Source organism: Pseudophryne corroboree, chromosome 4 (genome assembly GCF_028390025.1).
Source record: "Pseudophryne corroboree isolate aPseCor3 chromosome 4, aPseCor3.hap2, whole genome shotgun sequence".
Classification (NCBI taxonomy): Eukaryota; Metazoa; Chordata; class Amphibia; order Anura; family Myobatrachidae; genus Pseudophryne; species Pseudophryne corroboree.
Genome location: NC_086447.1, coordinates 724022944 through 724043920, shown reverse-complemented (window position 1 = coordinate 724043920; position 20977 = coordinate 724022944). Strand labels below are relative to the sequence as shown.

Here is a 20977-nt window from a genome sequence, read left to right as displayed (position 1 = left end):
ATAATATAAATAAGTGGTCAGGAAAAAGTTAAACTTTCCATAATAAATAAAAAAAATAAACAAACTTAATAGAACTAGTGCTGCACTTTCTGAGCACACATTCTCTCACCTCATGGTGGGGCTCCTGTCTCTTCTTCCTGGTACCTACTCTTTGGTCCAGTGCACTGATTGAGGACTCCAATCCACACACACAGCAAACTTGGCAGAAGAAGCTGCTACTACTGGACATGTGCAGCAGTTCTGCTCTGTCCCATAAACTGCATGATGTGGTGGCAGCTCTAGTAATTATGTTATATACCATTGCTATTGTTATAATTTGAGCCACTTGCCAAGAGGAGGGGGCCGGAAAACCCCCCTGCATTTGCCTATGCTTTATGACCAGTCAATCAGATTGCTTTGTGTTGTGTACAACTGACACTCATTTACTGCCCAATATATTTGAATTTATACTAGAGATGTGTGCAGACTCCCGTGTTTTGGTTTTGGTTCTAATCCATCATTGTGTTTTGATAAAACCAACCTCAAGTGTTTTGTTTTGGAATCTGCTTTTGGTTCAGTTTAAAAAAAAAAATCAATAGTCATCAGTAATTTTTGGAATCCAAAACCTGAAGTTCGACATGCATTAGATCGACATGGTCAATAGGTCAACATGGTCATTAGTTTGACATGTACTAGGTCGACAGGTCAAAAGGTCGACATGCGTTTTTCAATTTTTTCCATTTTTTTTATTTTTTCATACTTAACGATCCACGTGGACTACGATTGGAATGGTAACCTTGCTCAAAGTTCGCAAGCCATGCGAGGGGACATGGTGCACTAATTGGGGTTCCCCGTCACTTTACAAAGAAAACAACGCCAAAAAAGTTTACAAAAGACATGTCGACCTTTTGACCTGTCGACATAGTACATGTCGACCTAATGACCATGTCAACTTATTGTCCCTGTCGGCCTAATGCATGTCAACCTTCCATGTCGTCCTAAATTGTGTCTACCCAACGACCCATACCCATTTGGTTCAGATCGGATCTCCTCAACCAAACCGCACATCCCTGATTTATACTTTGCTTTACTACCACTGACAATAGTTATGATGCAGGGTTGTCTGAGCACAATGGCCCACTCAGTGGGTAAAGGAGGCAAAACTTTTTTTTAGGTATATAAGCGAAAGGAGAAAAACAAAAGGCGGAATTATAAAACTAAAGACAGAGACTGGGAGTCTTGTTGAGAGAGACAAGGTAATAGCAGATCATCTTAATAATTATTTTTGCTCAGTATTTACTACTGAAAAAGAGGGGAAGGGGCCACAGTTAAGTTGCAGGGATATTCAGGAAAATGAAACAAAGTACATTTACAGAGGAGAAGATCCTAACAGAACTCTCAAAGCTGAAAGTGGACAAATCTATGGGGCCAGATGGGATACATCCAAGGATACTAAAAGAACTTAAAGAGGTGCTGTTAGCACCACTGACAGAATTATTCAACCAGTCATTAGCTACAGGAGTAATTCCAGAGGACTATAAAAAAGGAGCGAACGTAGTCCCACTGCACAAAGGTTGAAGCAAGGAAGAGGCAAACAATTACAGACCAGTGAGTCTTACATCAGTAGTAGGGAAATTGATGGAAACACTCTTAAAAGAAAGAGTTGTAGATTATCTCAAATCCAGCAATTTACAGGATACCAAACAGCATGGATTCACTGGGGGGAGATCATGTCAAACAAATCTTACTGACTTTTTTGACTGTGTGACTAATGTGATGGATAAAGGTGGAGCCGTGTATATAGCTTATCTAGACTTTAGTAAGGCTTTTGACACTGTTCCACATCGCAGACTGCTAAATAAACTTGGAAGTTTGGGATTGGATACTAGGATTATTGAATGGATAAGATCTTGGTTGCAGGATAGAAAACAGAGAGTTGTGGTACATGGAGTGCATTCACAGGAGGGAAATGTTACCAGTGGAGTACCCCAGGGATCTGTACTTCTTGGACCAGTGCTTTTTAATATCTTTATTGGTGACATTGCAAATGGCATTAAAGGGAAAGTATGCCTTTTTGCCGATGACACAAAGGTATGCAACAGGGTAGACACCCCAGGTGGGGTAAAACAAATGACTGAGGATCTAGGTAGACTAGAGGAATGGTCAAGAGTGTGGCAATTACAGTTTAATGCCCAAAAATGCAAAATCATGCACTTGGGCCTCAAAATCCAAAGGCTAAATATAGTATTAATGGCACTATACTGGAAACTACTGAGGAGGAAAGGGATCTAGGAGTCACTATTTCAGGTGACTTAAAGGCAGGTAAGCAATGTAACAAAGCAGTGAGGATGGCTAGTCAGATGCTTGGCTGCATTGGGAGAGGAATCAGCAGCAGAAAGAAAGAAGTAATAATGCCACTGTATAGGTCATTGGTACGGCCTCATCTAGAATACTGTGTTCAATTCTGGAGGCCATATCTTCAAAAGGATATTAATAAATTGGAGACTGTACAAAGAAGGGCAACTAAAATGGTGCATGGCCTACATCACAAAACATACCCAGAAAGACTAAAAAATCTCAATATGTATAGTTTGGAGCAGAGAAGGGAAAGGGGGGACATGATGGAAACTTTCAAATACATCAATGGTTTTAAACAAAGTCCAGGAGGGAAACATTCTCCATATGAAGAGAAGCAATAGGACACGAGGACATGCACTGAGACTGGAGGGTGGGAAGTTCAGGGGAAACATGAGGAAAAATTACTTCACAGAAAGGGTAGTGGACAAGTGGAATAGCCTCCCATCAGAGGTGGTAGAGGCTAAGACAGTAGAGCAATTTAAACATGCATGGGATAGATATAAGGATATCCTTACAAATAAATAAGGATCAAATAAGTTTTGAGATAAAAATATGGTTAAAATAAAAAAGGGCAGACTAGATGGGCCAACTGGTTCTTATCTGCCGTCAAATTCTATGTTCCTATGTTTCCTTCATACCAGATTTTGGTTTCTCACGTAAATGGTCATCCTTATCATCCGCATTGTCTCTCTGTGGAAGATATTACTACTTAACAGTTATTATTACTTAACAGTGTGTGTGTGTTCATTTAGTAAGGAATTTTAGGCCCGATTCAGACCTAATCGCTGTTGTGCATTTTCGCACAGCAGCCGTTCAGCAGTAGACTGCGCATGCACTGCAATGCGCACATGCATCGGCAAGCAAAAACAGGCATCGCCGGTCAGCGACAGACTGGTGCAATCGCACAGCCATTCGCATGCTGATTGACAGGAAGAGGCCATTTGTGGGTGGTAACTGACAGGTTTCTGGGAGTGTCATGGAAAACTCAGGCATTCCCATGTGTTTTCAGGGAGGGTGTGTGACAACAGCTCCGGCGTCGGCCCCAATCATCACATTCTCATCGCACTGGAGGAGTAAGTCCTGGGCTGCGCAGAGACTGCACACAGTAGAAAAATTGTTACGTCTGAGGGTTGAGGCTGACCTGGGGAAGCCTCAGGCGTAGGGGCTGATGTGTATGTGAACCTGGGTGGCATTATGGGATTCCTGGACATACAGGGTACCCTTAGCACAGTCGCCCAAAGGCGTGAACAAGACGACAAAGTCAAGTTCTTTTATTGTGCACACAGTTCAATAATCACAACGGCAGTTAGGTGAAAGAATCAATGCTCAGCAATTTGTATTCACAGTGTAATTAATACTAATTATAGCAGCACAGTTCCTCAGACACGGTAGTAACAAGTACAGTATGTTGTTTGGAGTAGTACGACATCAATATGGCACAGTCTTGGAAAACACTGAGATGGTATTGTCCACTGTACTGACGAGATGAACTAATACTGACCGGAGGATAACACACTGAAGCTGGAGTTGATGGCAGAGCACCGAGGTAGGCTGAGAGCTGGAGGACTGCAGAGAATGCTGGGTGAACTGGCACAGATGGTGATTACAGTGGAACTCACCGATGGTGGCAGAGTTCGATGTTGAGACACCGATGATGACCTGAAGGCGATGTAGGAACACCGCTGGTGACTGGAAACGATGTGGAAACACCGCAGAGAACTGGAGACGGTGAAGGAATACTGCTGATAACAGGAGGCAATGTGGAAACACCGCTGAGAACTGGAGACGGTGAAGGAACACTGTTGCTAACTGGAGGCAATGTGGAAACACCACTGGAGTCAGGCAGCACTGCAGTATGGAAACTAGTGCAGGTCTCTTTAAGTGGAGCAAGGTCACAGGAGCTTGAATACCTGGAGACAGCAAGCAGGAACAACCATAGAATGAAGAGACATCCAACACTGGGTTAGACAACCATAGCACTAACAACAGGAAGCCTTGGTTCAGGATATTTATACCTGCTGGGAAGCAGGGATTGGCTGAGCAATCAGAGAGGATTCTGTGTACAGCGGATTGGCTGTAGAGAGTCGTGTGATTAACCCAAACATGGCTGCTCACATATTTGGCTCTGGAGGGAAAAGTCTGTTTGTAAACAGCATGTGGAGGCTTGTAGTAAAGGGGGCGGCGGTGGCAGAGGCCGCGGAGAGCAGGAGATGCCATCTGCTAGGACAGGAGGGCCATGCTGGATAGCTGTCCTGTCAGCATCGCCGGGATCACTGAGGAGCGACCGTGGAGATGCCGTGCAGCACCCTGCGTGCAGACAGCGCAGATGGAATCCAGGCTTGGAGTGCAGGGACAGTCTCAGAAGGCATTGGATGGTAAGTAAGTGTGTTTAGTTACCCAGATCGTGACAAAAATCATTCAATGGTGAGTGAGGTGCGAAAAGATTTGCAGCTGTCCGCTGACTGAGGGATTTTTAGCAGCTCGGCGTACACATGCGATCGCACACTTCCACAGCGAATATACACTCCCCTTGGGCGGCGACTATCTGAACGCAGCACAACAATTTTAGCAGCCCAGCGATCAGGTCTGAATCACCCCCCTTGCAAGCTTCATTGGGCAAGTAATGATGTTCATGATTAACTATACTCTATAAAGATCTGTGTCCTTTTCAATAAAGGTTAATAATAACAGGATTAATATCCCACTATGTGAATATAGATAGAACTATACTCAATTAATCTCAACTCTATTTCCAGATCACAAGTACAGGCTCCTTTGTCCAGACAGTTCTTATCTGCCTTTTAGAAGAGAAAGGTCAAATGAAAGCTAAGCTGCTGGGAGGTCTATGATAAATATGGCACTATCCAACTATTCAAGCTTCAAAGGCACTAAAGCAAAACCTTGTCAGCAATGACGTAACCATTTCAGTATGTATACAGTACCATACATTTAATATCTATACACAGTGGTTCCAAGAGAGGGGGGGGGTACAATTTACCCGGGCCCGGGTCTGATGAAGCTGCCCAGTGAGGGTCCAGTAGGGGCCCTGGCCCCCTCCCCCGTACCTAGCAGCTGCAGCTCCTCTCCTCAGCCCAGCACACGCTGCAGTGTGGCCATGGTGGTGCTTAGTTAAAATACAATTTTTTTCAGTATGTTTTCTAAGGGTACATGACGACACCTCCTGTAATTAGGCCACGACCCTTTAAAAGTACCTGGGCCCAGCCCGGCTCTCGACTGCCCTGTCTATACATATACAGCCTCATACGGTAATGTCAATATGATCACTGCTTTTGAAATAATTATTACGATGATATTTCTAATGTTACTAGTGCTGCTCTATTTAATGGTAGATCTTTTTGACTCTTAAAGCTGACCACACCCGAGGCTAAGTGCTGAGAGACTTTCTATTTTAAAGTTAGGCACAAATATAGATGGTCAGATTGTACAATATGTATTGTGCTTGGGTCAAGTGTCTGGATCAAATAGTTTCTGTCTGTGCACTTGGCAGATGATTACACACACATATTCAGGCACGTACTTTGGGGAGACGCAGGCAGAAACTGCCTCCTAATTCTATCACTGTATCTCCTAAGGCAGTGGTCTCCAAACTTAATTGGGGTGTGAGCTACTTTTGGAAAATAAAACCTCTGAAGGAGCTACCCACTCCCCCCAATGCGCGTGCGTTCCTGCGAAAGTGGGTGTGTCCTCACAACTACAAGTACTGCCCCCCGCGTAGTGCCAGGTACACAAGTAATGCCCCTCAGCAGTGCCAGATACACAAATAATGCCCCTCAGCAGTGCCAGATATACAAATAATGCCCCTCAGCAGTGCCAGATATACAAATAATGCCTCCCAGCAGTGCCAGATACACAAATAATACACCCAGCAGTGCCAGATACACAAATAATGCCTCCCAGCAGTGCCAGATACACAAATAATGCCCCCCAGCAGTGCCAGATACAATGCCCCTACCAGTGCCTGATACAATTCCCCCCGCAGTGTCTGATACAGTGCCCAAGACAGTGCTAACCCTTGCTGGCTTCTTCTACTGCCACCTGTGCTGCTCCTCCTGTATGAGGGACAGAAGGGGAGGAGAGTGCAGCGTGTGCCTCTCCTGTGAAGTCTGGAGAGCGCACTGCGGTGAGGGTGATAGAGTCTCCAGTGGCGGCGGGCATTTAAAATATGGTGCCGGTAAGTGAGCCAATCAAAACTCGCGGTCCGGCAGCCAATCAGGTTCCGCCACTGCCGGTCCACGAGCTTTGATTGGCTGACGGGCGGCACCATATTAAAAATGAAGGGAGGAGGCGTACCAGTGACTGCCCAAGCCTGTGCACTCTGTGAGCTACCGAAAATACTACGGCAAGCTACAGGTAGCTCGCGAGCTACGGGTTGGAGATCACTTTCCTAAGGTATGCTGTCAAAAAGTAAATTTATCTTGCCAACATGGTTAAAATGTTGATATCTGGAAATTGCATACTGTACCTCCCAACATGAGCCTCTCCAGGAGGGACACAATGCTCTGCTACGATTAAGTGAGGTGTGTGTAGGCACGAAACTATATAAGAGTCTTTGGTTTTTTGATTGGTTTAAAAATAGATCTGTTGCTAGGTAGATTAGGTCCCTAGAGAGGTGAGGTGTTAGTTTAGTTAGTTTAGTTTGGTTGTGGTGTTAGTTTAGTCTATCAGGGTAGTTTGGGGAGGTAACGTGAGAGGGGTATTTATAGGCAGTTTGAACATCAGCACTTCCTTTTGAGTGCCTGGAAAGCGGATAAGTGGTCACCTCTTGTCTGTCCCCTTTTCTCTCATCCTTACCAGGGCCGGTTCTAAGAGTTGTGGCGCCCCGGGCAAAATATGGGGGCGTGGCTTCAAATGGGGGCGTGGTCACGACGCTGCAAGAAAATAAATAAATAAATAAAAAGAATACTTACCATCCCCGTTCCTGATCCAGACCCCCTCCGCCGGCGGCACCGCTCTTCTCCCCTCTCTCTTCTCTTCGATCTATGGGAGAGACGTTATTACGTCTCTCCCATAGAACAGCATAGACACTAGAGGTCAATTATGACCCCTAGTGTCTGTGCCACTATGCTGTGCGGTGCGCGATGACGTCATCGCGCATCGCACAGCAAAGGTCCTCTACACGAAGGGAAACTAGACCGTAGCGCTTACCCGTGGCAAGAACCGCCACTGATCCTTACCCTCAGTACCTTTGGCTATCCCTGTTTTCTTTTAGGTTCCCTTATCAGTTTTCCTGTACCTCAATTTGTGCTAATTGTGATATGCGGCCGAGCGCTCTGCTCCACCCCCCTGCTGGTTGGCTGAAGTGGTCCGCCCTCTGACAAGCGCCAGCGTCCGGGGGTCTGGATTGCGGTCCCCTCCTGCGGTTTGCCTGTTGCCGGCCGGTCCGCCACCTGCTGCTTCAGCCACTTCCACTGCTGCGGGTGTCTGCTCTCCCGCCGGGTCCCCGCGTGCCTCCTCGCCGCGTCCTGCTTCCGGCGGGGCGCTTCTTGTGGACATCAGCGCGACTACTGCGCTCTACGGTGGGACTCGTGGTGGATGACCGGGCGGGCTGATACTGGCTGTAGCTGCGCCCTCGGCGCTGGTGGGGGTCCCGGCGGCCACACTTGTTAAGGCTAGCGGTGGTTTTGCGGTGCGGCATCCATTGCTTTAGACTGAGATACCTTGGTAATATAGGCTGGACGGTGTACATCTGCCTGAGTCTGGTTTAGAGGTTTTTCTGATGGCTATTTTTGCCAGTTTGGGCTAGTTCAGGTTTGAAGTTTTTATTGGTGCAGGATGGTGGGCTGAGCTTCTGTTAGGCCATTAGTGAGAATGGTGTTAGAACCTGGCAGTGGCGGGAAAGCGCTTTTGACCAGCGGCCACATGGGGCATAAGTGATTGTTGAGGGGCACCTACCCTTTCCAAGGACGGCTAGTGAGTTCTGCCCGTATGGGGGGACGATGGACATTTTCTGTAGGAAATGGTCACGCTATGCCATAGTGAGGGGTCGTGTAGCCTTCTCAATGCAGGTTATGCCCTTGGCTGGATGAGGCATTTCAGTCGCCTCATTTTGCAGATTTGGGGCGTTTATAGTCACCCCCATTTAAGTTGGGGCATTTAAGTCACCGCCATTATTATATCCTTAATTGGCTAGAGCTGGTCATCAAGCGTTTTCCTTGCCATCCCTTACCAGAAGGGTCATTCCACTTAATAAACATTTAATGACCTTTTTAAAACTTATGCAGTGGTTGACCGTGTCTTATTTTTGTCCGTGTCTTTATTTTAGTGATAAGATAGCTTAATGGTTATGCAAAGGTTGATCACAATAAATCAATAGACACCTTAGATTAAATGAGGGCTGTCTAGGCACAAAACTATATAAGAGTCTTTGGTTTTGTGATTGTTTTAAATCTGTTACCCTGGAGGGGTTTGGTTGTGGTGTTAGTTTAGCCTATCAGGGTAGTTTGAGGTAGTACTTATTAGTGATGAGCGGGTTCGGTTCCTCGGAAACAGAACCCCCCCGAACTTCACCCTTTTTACACGGGTCCGAGGCAGACTCGGATTCTCCCGTATGCAGTGCTTAAAGTGGGCCGGAACGGGGCGGAACTGCGTTCCGTCACTTCAAATTGAAGGCGGAACCAGTTCCGCCTCCGTCCGACCACTAGCGTCTGATCAGTGCACTTGGTAGCTTGCAGCACCCGCCAGCCAATCCTGGCTCATGGGCGGACCGGCTGCCAATAAAAAGAAAGCAAGGCTTTTTTTTTTCCAACTGGATGAGCCTGTGAGCCAATCATGGCTCGCGCACCGCTAGCCAATGAGAAGCTGCCTAGTGGCACCTTCTCATTGGCTGGCGGTCCGCCAGCCGTGATTGGTGCACAGTCGGCGCCATAATCAGATTCAAAGAGCGGCCTCTTCTTTTGATCAGCAGCTGGTCCGCAGGAATGGCTGACGGCTGCTGACAACGTCAAACCTCACTACAGCTGGGACCCACTGACGCACCCTGCTACTCCTCCGTCCCACTGACAGAGGTGTGCTCCCTCCTCTCTCCCGCGTCTAGCAGTGTGCAGGCCCCGGATAGCCGCCTCCCTCCAGTGCAGTGCCTCCGGCTGTCCCAATCCCTATGATGCCGGTGGACAGCACATTTCACAGTTCAAGCTTGAGGCTTCTCTCACAAACAAGCAAATAAATAAACAATAATCATTGCACTGCAATGCAGGAGGACTGCCAGGCAGACCCATCGCAGTGCACTGATTATTGTTTATTTATTTGTGAGAGAAGCCTCAAGCTTGAACTGTGATCTGTGCTGCCGCGGCACAGCTCCGTGCAGCCCTTTCATGTTCCAAGCAGTGCAGGGGACCAGACACTCACTGCACTACTCATCGGCAGGAACTCCGTCTTCCTCAGCTCCAGTCCACAGCTGCCAGTGCCTCCCATCATTACACAGGTCAGATGTGTGTGAGCTGCTGCTGTCCCTGGGGAAGGAGGGAGAGGGGGAGTGTGTGTGTACTATCTGCAGTCCCAGCATATGTGTGTGTGTGTAATTTGCAGTCCCATTGTGTATATGTGTGTGTGTGTGTGGGGGGGTGAGCATGTGTGTAATGTATTCTGCAGTTTAAGTATCTGTGTGTGTGTGTGTGTGTGGGGGGGGGGGTGGGGGCAGTCTGCGGTCCCAGTGTGTGTTTGTAATTTGCAGCCATGGTGTGGTGGGGCAGACTGCAGTCCCAGTGTGTGTGTGTATGTACAGTCTGCAGTCCCAGTGTGTGTGCGGGGGCATTTTATTTATATATCACACACACACACACGCCCCCATCCTACCAAATCCTGTGTTTGCCCCTGCAGTGGACGATGAGGGTGCTGCTACAGGAGCTCGGAGTTGTTGCGCTGCTGTTCGGGATCTTTCTGTGAGTACCGGGGCTAAGACCCCTCGCTGTGTATATATAGAGATACTGCTCTGTATGTATCCAGCTGGGGTCCCCTACCCCCATCTTGGCTGTGCATTGGATTACATGCTTCCCAGGTTGCAGGTGTAGTTTTAGGCTGGCTCAATTTTTCATTAACGTTAAAGTAACAGTGATGTAATTAGGTGTAATGGAGCGGATTTTTAATTGGGGGTACTATTGTGTGACCACGCCCCTTCTTGGTGAGGCCACACCCCCTTCTGCGGCGCGCGCCTACGGCGCGCAGGTGATAAAGGGGATGAGTTCCCCCACCTCTCCAGGACCACTTTAAGCCCTGCCCGTATGGCTCGGTTAACCCGAGCACGCCCGAACGTCATCATCCCGCTGTCGGTCTCGTGAGATTCGGATTCTATATAAGGAGCCGCGCGTCGCCGCCATTTTCACTCGTGCATTGGAAATGTTAGGGAGAGGACGTGGCTGGCGTCCTCTCCGTTTATTAATGTTGCGGCAAATATTTGTGCTTATTGCTTAATTGTGGGGACTGGGGAGCAGCTGTATTATATAGGAGGAGTACAGTGCAGAGTTTTGCTGACCAGTGACCACCAGTATATGTTGTCTGCCTGAAAAACGCTCCATATCTGTGCTCAGTGTGCTGCATATATCTGTGCTCACACTGCTTTATTGTGGGGACTGGGGACCAGCAGTATTATATAGGAGGAGTACAGTGCAGAGTTTTGATGACAGTGACCACCAGTATATATAGCAGTACGGTACGGAAGGCCACTGCTCTACCTACCTCTGTGTCGTCAAGTATACTATCCATCTAGATTCTATACCTGTGGTGCATTTTAGTTTTGCAGTTTGCAGACAGTGACCACCAGTATATATAGCAGTACGGTACGGAAGGCCACTGCTCTACCTACCTCTGTGTCGTCAAGTATACTATCCATCTAGATTCTATACCTGTGGTGCATTTTAGTTTTGCAGTTTGCTGACAGTGACCACCAGTATATATAGCAGTACGGTACGGAAGGCCACTGCTCTACCTACCTCTGTGTTGTCAAGTATACTATCCATCTAGATTCTATACCTCTGGTGCATTTTAGTTTTGCAGTTTGCTGACAGTGACCACCAGTATATATAGCAGTACGGTACGGAAGGCCACTGCTCTACCTACCTCTGTGTAGTCAAGTATACTATCCATCTAGATTCTATACCTGTGGTGCATTTTAGTTTTGCAGTTTGCTGACAGTGACCACCAGTATATATAGCAGTACGGTACGGAAGGCCACTGCTCTTCCTACCTCTGTGTCGTCAAGTATACTATCCATCTAGATTCTATACCTGTGGTGCATTTTAGTTTTGCAGTTTGCTGACAGTGACCACCAGTATATATAGCAGTACGGTACGGAAGGCCACTGCTCTACCTACCTCTGTGTCATCAAGTATACTATCCATCTAGATTCTATACCTGTGGTGCATTTTAGTTTTGCAGTTTGCTGACAGTGACCACCAGTATATATAGCAGTACGGTACGGAAGGCCACTGCTCTACCTACCTCTTTTTTCTTTCATTTTTCTTTGCATCATGTGCTGTTTGGGGACTATTTTTTTAAGTGCCATCCTGTCTGACACTGCAGTGCCACTCCTAGATGGGCCAAGTGTTTGTGTCGGCCACTTGTGTCGCTTAGCTTAGTCACACAGCGACCTTAGTGCACCTCTTTTTTTCTTTGCATCATGTGCTGTTTGGGGACAATTTTTTTGAAGTGCCATCCTGTCTGACACTGCAGTGCCACTCCTAGATGGGCCAGGTGTTTGTGTCGGCCACTTGTGTCGCTTAGCTTAGTCACACAGCGACCTTGGTGCGCCTCTTTTTTTCTTTGCATCATGTGCTGTTTTGGGACTATTTTTTTGAAGTGCCATCCTGTCTGACACTGCAGTGCCACTCCTAGATGGGCCAGGTGTTTGTGTCGGCCACTTGTGTCGCTAAGCTCATACCCCTTTTACACCTACGAGCACGGGTCGCAGCCGGGAGCCTGACACGGGAGCTGCCCCCTGCTGCGACCCGTGCTCGGTCCCTTTCCCATTAGCAGTCACAACCCGGCATATGCCGGGTTGGTGACGCTTCTAGCTACACGGCAGGGGCGGCGCAGGGAGATCACATGATCTCCCAGCGCCGCCCATCCATACAGTGTAAACGGGAGCCGTGTCGCATCGACACGGCTCCCGTTTACACTAGAGATGAGCGCCTGAAATTTTTCGGGTTTTGTGTTTTGGTTTTGGGTTCGGTTCCGCGGCCGTGTTTTGGGTTCGAACGCGTTTTGGCAAAACCTCACCGAATTATTTTTGTCGGATTCGGGTGTGTTTTGGATTCGGGTGTTTTTTTCCAAAAACACTAAAAAACAGCTTAAATCATAGAATTTGGGGGTCATTTTGATCCCAAAGTATTATTAACCTCAAAAACCATAATTTACACTCATTTTCAGTCTATTCTGAATACCTCACACCTCACAATATTATTTTTAGTCCTAAAATTTGCACCGAGGTCGCTGTGTGAGTAAGATAAGCGACCCTAGTGGCCGACACAAACACCGGGCCCATCTAGGAGTGGCACTGCAGTGTCACGCAGGATGTCCCTTCCAAAAAACCCTCCCCAAACAGCACATGACGCAAAGAAAAAAAGAGGCGCAATGAGGTAGCTGTGTGAGTAAGATTAGCGACCCTAGTGGCCGACACAAACACCGGGCCCATCTAGGAGTGGCACTGCAGTGTCACGCAGGATGGCCCTTCCAAAAAACCCTCCCCAAACAGCACATGACGCAAAGAAAAAAAGAGGCGCAATGAGGTAGCTGACTGTGTGAGTAAGATTAGCGACCCTAGTGGCCGACACAAACACCGGGCCCATCTAGGAATGGCACTGCAGTGTTACGCAGGATGTCCCTTCCAAAAAACCCTCCCCAAACAGCACATGACGCAAAGAAAAAAAGAGGCGCAATGAGGTAGCTGTGTGAGTAAGATTAGCGACCCTAGTGGCCGACACAAACACCGGGCACATCTAGGAGTGGCACTGCAGTGTCACGCAGGATGTCCCTTCCAAAAAACCCTCCCCAAACAGCACATGACGCAAAGAAAAAAAGAGGCGCAATGAGGTAGCTGTGTGAGTAAGATTAGCGACCCTAGTGGCCGACACAAACACCGGGCCCATCTAGGAGTGGCACTGCAGTGTCACGCAGGATGTCCCTTCCAAAAAACCCTCCCCAATCAGCACATGATGCAAAGAAAAAGAAAAGAAAAAAGAGGTGCAAGATGGAATTATCCTTGGGCCCTCCCACCCACCCTTATGTTGTATAAACAAAACAGGACATGCACACTTTAACCAACCCATCATTTCAGTGACAGGGTCTGCCACACGACTGTGACTGATATGACGGGTTGGTTTGGACCCCCCCCAAAAAAGAAGCAATTAATCTCTCCTTGCACAAACTGGCTCTACAGAGGCAAGATGTCCACCTCATCTTCACCCTCCGATATATCACCGTGTACATCCCCCTCCTCACAGATTATCAATTCGTCCCCACTGGAATCCACCATCTCAGCTCCCTGTGTACTTTGTGGAGGCAATTGCTGCTGGTCAATGTCTCCGCGGAGGAATTGATTATAATTCATTTTAATGAACATCATCTTCTCCACATTTTCTGGATGTAACCTCGTACGCCGATTGCTGACAAGGTGAGCGGCGGCACTAAACACTCTTTCGGAGTACACACTTGTGGGAGGGCAACTTAGGTAGAATAAAGCCAGTTTGTGCAAGGGCCTCCAAATTGCCTCTTTTTCCTGCCAGTATAAGTACGGACTGTGTGACGTGCCTACTTGGATGCGGTCACTCATATAATCCTCCACCATTCTATCAATGTTGAGAGAATCATATGCAGTGACAGTAGACGACATGTCCGTAATCGTTGGCAGGTCCTTCAGTCCGGACCAGATGTCAGCATCAGCAGTCGCTCCAGACTGCCCTGCATCACCGCCAGCGGGTGGGCTCGGAATTCTGAGCCTTTTCCTCGCACCCCCAGTTGCGGGAGAATGTGAAGGAGGAGATGTTGACAGGTCGCGTTCCGCTTGACTTGACAATTTTGTCACCAGCAGGTCTTTCAACCCCAGCAGACCTGTGTCTGCCGGAAAGAGAGATCCAAGGTAGGCTTTAAATCTAGGATCGAGCACGGTGGCCAAAATGTAGTGCTCTGATTTCAACAGATTGACCACCCGTGAATCCTTGTTAAGCGAATTAAGGGCTGCATCCACAAGTCCCACATGCCTAGCGGAATCGCTCCCTTTTAGCTCCTTCTTCAATGCCTCCAGCTTCTTCTGCAAAAGCCTGATGAGGGGAATGACCTGACTCAGGCTGGCAGTGTCTGAACTGACTTCACGTGTGGCAAGTTCAAAGGGCATCAGAACCTTGCACAACGTTGAAATCATTCTCCACTGCACTTGAGACAGGTGCATTCCATCTCCTATATCGTGCTCAATTGTATAGGCTTGAATGGCCTTTTGCTGCTCCTCCAACCTCTGAAGCATATAGAGGGTTGAATTCCACCTCGTTACCACTTCTTGCTTCAGATGATGGCAGGGCAGGTTCAGTAGTTTTTGGTGGTGCTCCAGTCTTCTGTACGTGGTGCCTGTACGCCGAAAGTGTCCCGCAATTTTTCTGGCCACCGACAGCATCTCTTGCACGCCCCTGTCGTTTTTAAAAAAATTCTGCACCACCAAATTCAAGGTATGTGCAAAACATGGGACGTGCTGGAATTTGCCCATATTTAATGCACACACAATATTGCTGGCGTTGTCCGATGCCACAAATCCACAGGAGAGTCCAATTGGGGTAAGCCATTCCGCGATGATCTTCCTCAGTTGCCGTAAGAGGTTTTCAGCTGTGTGCGTATTCTGGAAAGCGGTGATACAAAGCGTAGCCTGCCTAGGAAAGAGTTGGCGTTTGCGAGATGCTGCTACTGGTGCCGCCGCTGCTGTTCTTGCGGCGGGAGTCCATACATCTACCCAGTGGGCTGTCACAGTCATATAGTCCTGACCCTGCCCTGCTCCACTTGTCCACATGTCCGTGGTTAAGTGGACATTGGGTACAACTGCATTTTTTAGGAGACTGGTGAGTCTTTTTCTGACGTCCGTGTACATTCTCGGTATCGCCTGCCTAGAGAAGTGGAACCTAGATGGTATTTGGTAACGGGGGCACACTGCCTCAATAAATTGTCTAGTTCCCTGTGAACTAACGGCGGATACCGGACGCACGTCTAACACCAACATAGTTGTCAAGGACTCAGTTATCCGCTTTGCAGTAGGATGACTGCTGTGATATTTCATCTTCCTCGCAAAGGACTGTTGAACAGTCAATTGCTTACTGGAAGTAGTACAAGTGGGCTTACGACTTCCCCTCTGGGATGACCATCGACTCCCAGCGGCAACAACAGCAGCGCCAGCAGCAGTAGGCGTTACACGCAAGGATGCATCGGAGGAATCCCAGGCAGGAGAGGACTCGTCAGACTTGCCAGTGACATGGCCTGCAGGACTATTGGCATTCCTGGGGAAGGAGGAAATTGACACTGAGGGAGTTGGTGGGGTGGTTTGCGTGAGCTTGGTTACAAGAGGAAGGGATTTACTGGTCAGTGGACTGCTTCCGCTGTCACCCAAAGTTTTTGAACTTGTCACTGACTTATTATGAATGCGCTGCAGGTGACGTATAAGGGAGGATGTTCCGAGGTGGTTAACGTCCTTACCCCTACTTATTACAGCTTGACAAAGGGAACACACGGCTTGACACCTGTTGTCCGCATTTCTGGTGAAATACCTCCTCACCGAAGAGCTGATTTTTTTGGTATTTTCACCTGGCATGTCAACGGCCATATTCCTCCCACGGACAACAGGTGTCTCCCCGGGTGCCTGACTTAAACAAACCACCTCACCATCAGAATCCTCCTGGTCAATTTCCTCCCCAGCGCCAGCAACACCCATATCCTCCTCATCCTGGTGTACTTCAACACTGACATCTTCAATCTGACTATCAGGAACTGGACTGCGGGTGCTCCTTCCAGCACTTGCAGGGGGCGTGCAAATGGTGGAAGGCGCATGCTCTTCACGTCCAGTGTTGGGAAGGTCAGGCATCGCAACCGACACAATTGGACTCTCCTTGTGGATTTGGGATTTCAAAGAACGCACAGTTCTTTGCGGTGCTTTTGCCAGCTTGAGTCTTTTCAGTTTTCTAGCGAGAGGCTGAGTGCTTCCATCCTCATGTGAAGCTGAACCACTAGCCATGAACATAGGCCAGGGCCTCAGCCGTTCCTTGCCACTCCGTGTGGTAAATGGCATATTGGCAAGTTTACGCTTCTCCTCCGACAATTTTATTTTAGGTTTTGGAGTCCTTTTTTTTCTGATATTTGGTGTTTTGGATTTGACATGCTCTGTACTATGACATTGGGCATCGGCCTTGGCAGACGACGTTGCTGGTATTTCATCGTCTCGGCCATGACTAGTGGCAGCAGCTTCAGCACGAGGTGGAAGTGGATCTTGATCTTTCCCTAATTTTGGAACCTCAACTTTTTTGTTCTCCATATTTTATAGGCAGAACTAAAAGGCACCTCAGGTAAACAATGGAGATGGATGGATTGGATACTAGTATACAATTATGGACGGACTGCCACGGTTAGGTGGTATAAAAAAACCACGGTTAGGTGGTATATAATACAATTATGGATGGACGGACTGCCTGCCGAGTGCCGACACAGAGGTAGCCACAGCCGTGAACTACCGCACTGTACACTGGTTGATAAAGAGATAGTAGTATACTCGTAACAACTAGTATGACGACGGTATAAAGAATGAAAAAAAAACCACGGTTAGGTGGTATATATTATAATACAATTATGGTTGGACGGACTGCCTGCCGAGTGCCGACACAGAGGTAGCCACAGCCGTGAACTACCGCACTGTACACTGGTTGATAAAGAGATAGTAGTATACTCGTAACAACTAGTATGACGACGGTATAAAGAATGAAAAAAAAACCACGGTTAGGTGGTATATAATACAATTATGGTTGGACGGACTGCCTGCCGAGTGCCGACACAGAGGTAGCCACAGCCGTGAACTACCGCACTGTACACTGGTTGATAAAGAGATAGTAGTATACTCGTAACAACTAGTATGACGACGGTATAAAGAATGAAAAAAAAACCACGGTTAGGTGGTATATAATACAATTATGGTTGCACGGACTGCCTGCCGAGTGCCGACACAGAGGTAGCCACAGCCGTGAACTACCGCACTGTACACTGGTTGATAAAGAAATAGTAGTATACTCGTAACAACTAGTATGACGACGGTATAAAGAATGAAAAAAAAACCACGGTTAGGTGGTATATATTATAATACAATTATGGATGGACGGACTGCCTGCCGAGTGCCGACACAGAGGTAGCCACAGCCGTGAACTACCGCACTGTACACTGGTTGATAAAGAGATAGTAGTATACTCGTAACAACTAGTATGACGACGGTATAAAGAATGAAAAAAAAACCACGGTTAGGTGGTATATAATACAATTATGGTTGGACGGACTGCCTGCCGAGTGCCGACACAGAGGTAGCCACAGCCGTGAACTACCGCACTGTACACTGGTTGATAAAGAGATAGTAGTATACTCGTAACAACTAGTATGACGACGGTATAAAGAATGAAAAAAAAACCACGGTTAGGTGGTATATATTATAATACAATTATGGATGGACGGACTGCCTGCCGAGTGCCGACACAGAGGTAGCCACAGCCGTGAACTACCGCACTGTACTGTGTCTGCTGCTAATATAGACTGGTTGATAAAGAGATAGTATACAATACTACTAATATACTGGTGGTCAGGCACTGGTCACCACTAGTCACACTGGCAGTGGCACTCCTGCAGCAAAAGTGTGCACTGTTTAATTTTAATATAATATTATTTATCATGTACTCCTGGCTCCTGCTATAACAACCTGCAGTGCTCCCCAGTCTCCCCCACAATTATAAGCTTTATATACAATACATTGATGTGCAGCACACTGGGCTGAGCAGTGCACACAGACTGAGTCACTGTGTGACTGTGTATCGTTTTTTTCAGGCAGAGAACGGATATATTAAATAAAACAAACAACTGCACTGTCTCTGGTGGTCACTGGTCACTGTGGTCGTCAGTCACTAAACTCTGTCTGCACTCTCTTCTAATCTACAGTATCACAGCAATCTCTCTCTCTCTCTCTCTTCTAAATCTAATCTAAATGGAGAGGACGCCAGCCACGTCCTCTCCCTATCAATCTCAATGCACGTGTGAAAATGGCGGCGACGCGCGGCTCCTTATATAGAATCCGAGTCTCGCGAGAATCCGACAGCGTCATGATGACGTTCGGGCGCGCTCGGGTTAACCGAGCAAGGCGGGAAGATCCGAGTCGCTCGGACCCGTGAAAAAAAAAGTGAAGTTCGTGCGGGTTCGGATTCAAAGAAACCGAACCCGCTCATCTCTAGTTTACACTACACCCTACCCGGATCATTCCCGTGTCCTACCCAGGTAAATAGCCGGGTAGGATTCACGGGTCACTTGATCCGGGTTTACCCTTTTCCACTTGCCAAAAACACGGGTAAATGCGCGCCCCCGTGCATTTACCCGTGTTTTTTGAGCTAGTGGAAAAGGGGTATTAGTCATACAGCGACCTTGGTGCGCCTCTTTTTTTCTTTGCATCGTGTGCTGTTTGGGGACAATTTTTTTGAAGTGCAATCCTGTCTGACACTGCAGTGCCACTCCTAGATGGGCCAGGTGTTTGTGTCGGCCACTTGTGTCGCTTAGCTTAGTCACACAGCGACCTTGGTGCGCCTCTTTTTTTCTTTGCATCATGTGCTGTTTGGGGACTATTTTTTTGAAGTGCCATCCTGTCTGACACTGCAGTGCCACTCCTAGATGGGCCAGGTGTTTGTGTCGGCCACTTGTGTCGCTTAGCTTAGTCACACAGCGACCTTGGTGCGCCTCTTTTTTTCTTTGCATCATGTGCTGTTTGGGGACTATTTTTTTGAAGTGCCATCCTGCCTGACACTGCAGTGCCACTCCTAGATGGGCCAGGTGTTTGTGTCGGCCACTTGTGTCGCTTAGCTTAGCCATCCAGCGACCTCGGTGCAAATTTTAGGACTAAACATAATATTGTGAGGTGTGAGGTGTTCAGAATAGACTGAAAATGAGTGTAAATTATGGTTATTGAGGTTAATAATACTATAGGATCAAAATGACCCCCAAATTCTATGATTTAAGCTGTTTTTGAGGGTTTTTTGTAAAAAAACACCCGAATCCAAAACACACCCGAATCCGACAAATAATTTTAATAGAGATGAGCGCCGGAAATTTTTCGGGTTTTGTGTTTTGGTTTTGGGTTCGGCTCCGCGGCCGTGTTTTGGGTTCGACCGTGTTTTGGCAAAACCTCACCGAATTTTTTTTGTCGGATTCGGGTGTGTTTTGGATTCGGGTGTTTTTTTCCAAAAAACCTAAAAAACAGCTTAAATCATAGAATTTGGCGGTCATTTTGATCCCAAAGTATTATTAACCTCAAAAACCATAATTTTCACTCATTTTCAGTCTATTCTGAATACCTCACACCTCACAATATTATTTTTAGTCCTAAAATTTGCACCGAGGTCGCTGTGTGAGTAAGATAAGCGACCCTAGTGGCCGACACAAACACCGGGCCCATCTAGGAGTGGCACTGCAGTGTCACGCAGGATGGCCCTTCCAAAAAACCCTCCCCAAACAGCACATGACGCAAAGAAAAAAAGAGGCGCAATGAGGTAGCTGTGTGAGTAAGATTAGCGACCCTAGTGGCCGACACAAACACCGGGCCCATCTAGGAGTGTCACTGCAGTGTCACGCAGGATGTCCCTTCCAAAAAACCCTCCCCAAACAGCACATGACGCAAAGAAAAAAAGAGGCGCAATGAGGTAGCTGTGTGAGTAAGATAAGCGACCCTAGTGGCCGACACAAACACCGGGCCCATCTAGGACTATTGGCATTCCTGGGGAAGGAGGAAATTGACACTGAGGGAGTTGGTGGGGTGGTTTGCGTGAGCTTGGTTACAAGAGGAAGGGATTTACTGGTCAGTGGACTGCTTCCGCTGTCACCCAAAGTTTTTGAACTTGTCACTGACTTATTATGAATGCGCTGCAGGTGACGTATAAGGGAGGATGTTCCGAGGTGGTTAACGTCCTTACCCCTACTTATTACAGCTTGACAAAGGGAACACACGGCTTGACACCGTGACTTCTTGAAAAAGGGGAGTGGACTCCCGGAAACGCGTCGAAGCCGTCCTGTGTCTGCATACAGAAGGTCCTGGAGATCGGTGATTCAGATTCCGTGCGGTACGCTTACCTGTCTGCAGCCGGTGCGTCTCTTCACGGGGTTTTACATCAACTGCCGACACCCAGTTCCAATGCATGTATGCGGACTTACCTATTATTATTTTTTATGACTTTTTTGCATTTTAAATAAAAATCCTTTTTTGGAAAACAAGTGTGTTCTGCTGGGAATCCCTATTGGACACCAACATACAGAGAGGATAAAGATACCTTTATGGGAACGCGGGACAGAATTTTAATGTAAGTTACATACTGTCAAGCTAAATATTGAAAGAATACTGTGATACCAGTGGGTGAAATCGTTAAGCCGTTTA

General features: G+C 47.5%; 1 long non-coding RNA gene across 1 annotated transcript in view; it reads left to right on the top strand.

Moving 5' to 3' along the window:
- The first annotated feature begins 9203 nt into the window (after positions 1 to 9203).
- The window catches only part of LOC134911719 (uncharacterized), a 91075-nt gene continuing 79301 nt past the window's right edge, over positions 9204 to 20977 (top strand). Inside the window, exons 1-2 of the long non-coding RNA XR_010176792.1 lie at positions 9204 to 9778; positions 10174 to 10235. This is a non-coding gene — a long non-coding RNA (uncharacterized LOC134911719). The remainder of the gene's footprint in view (positions 9779 to 10173; positions 10236 to 20977) is intronic.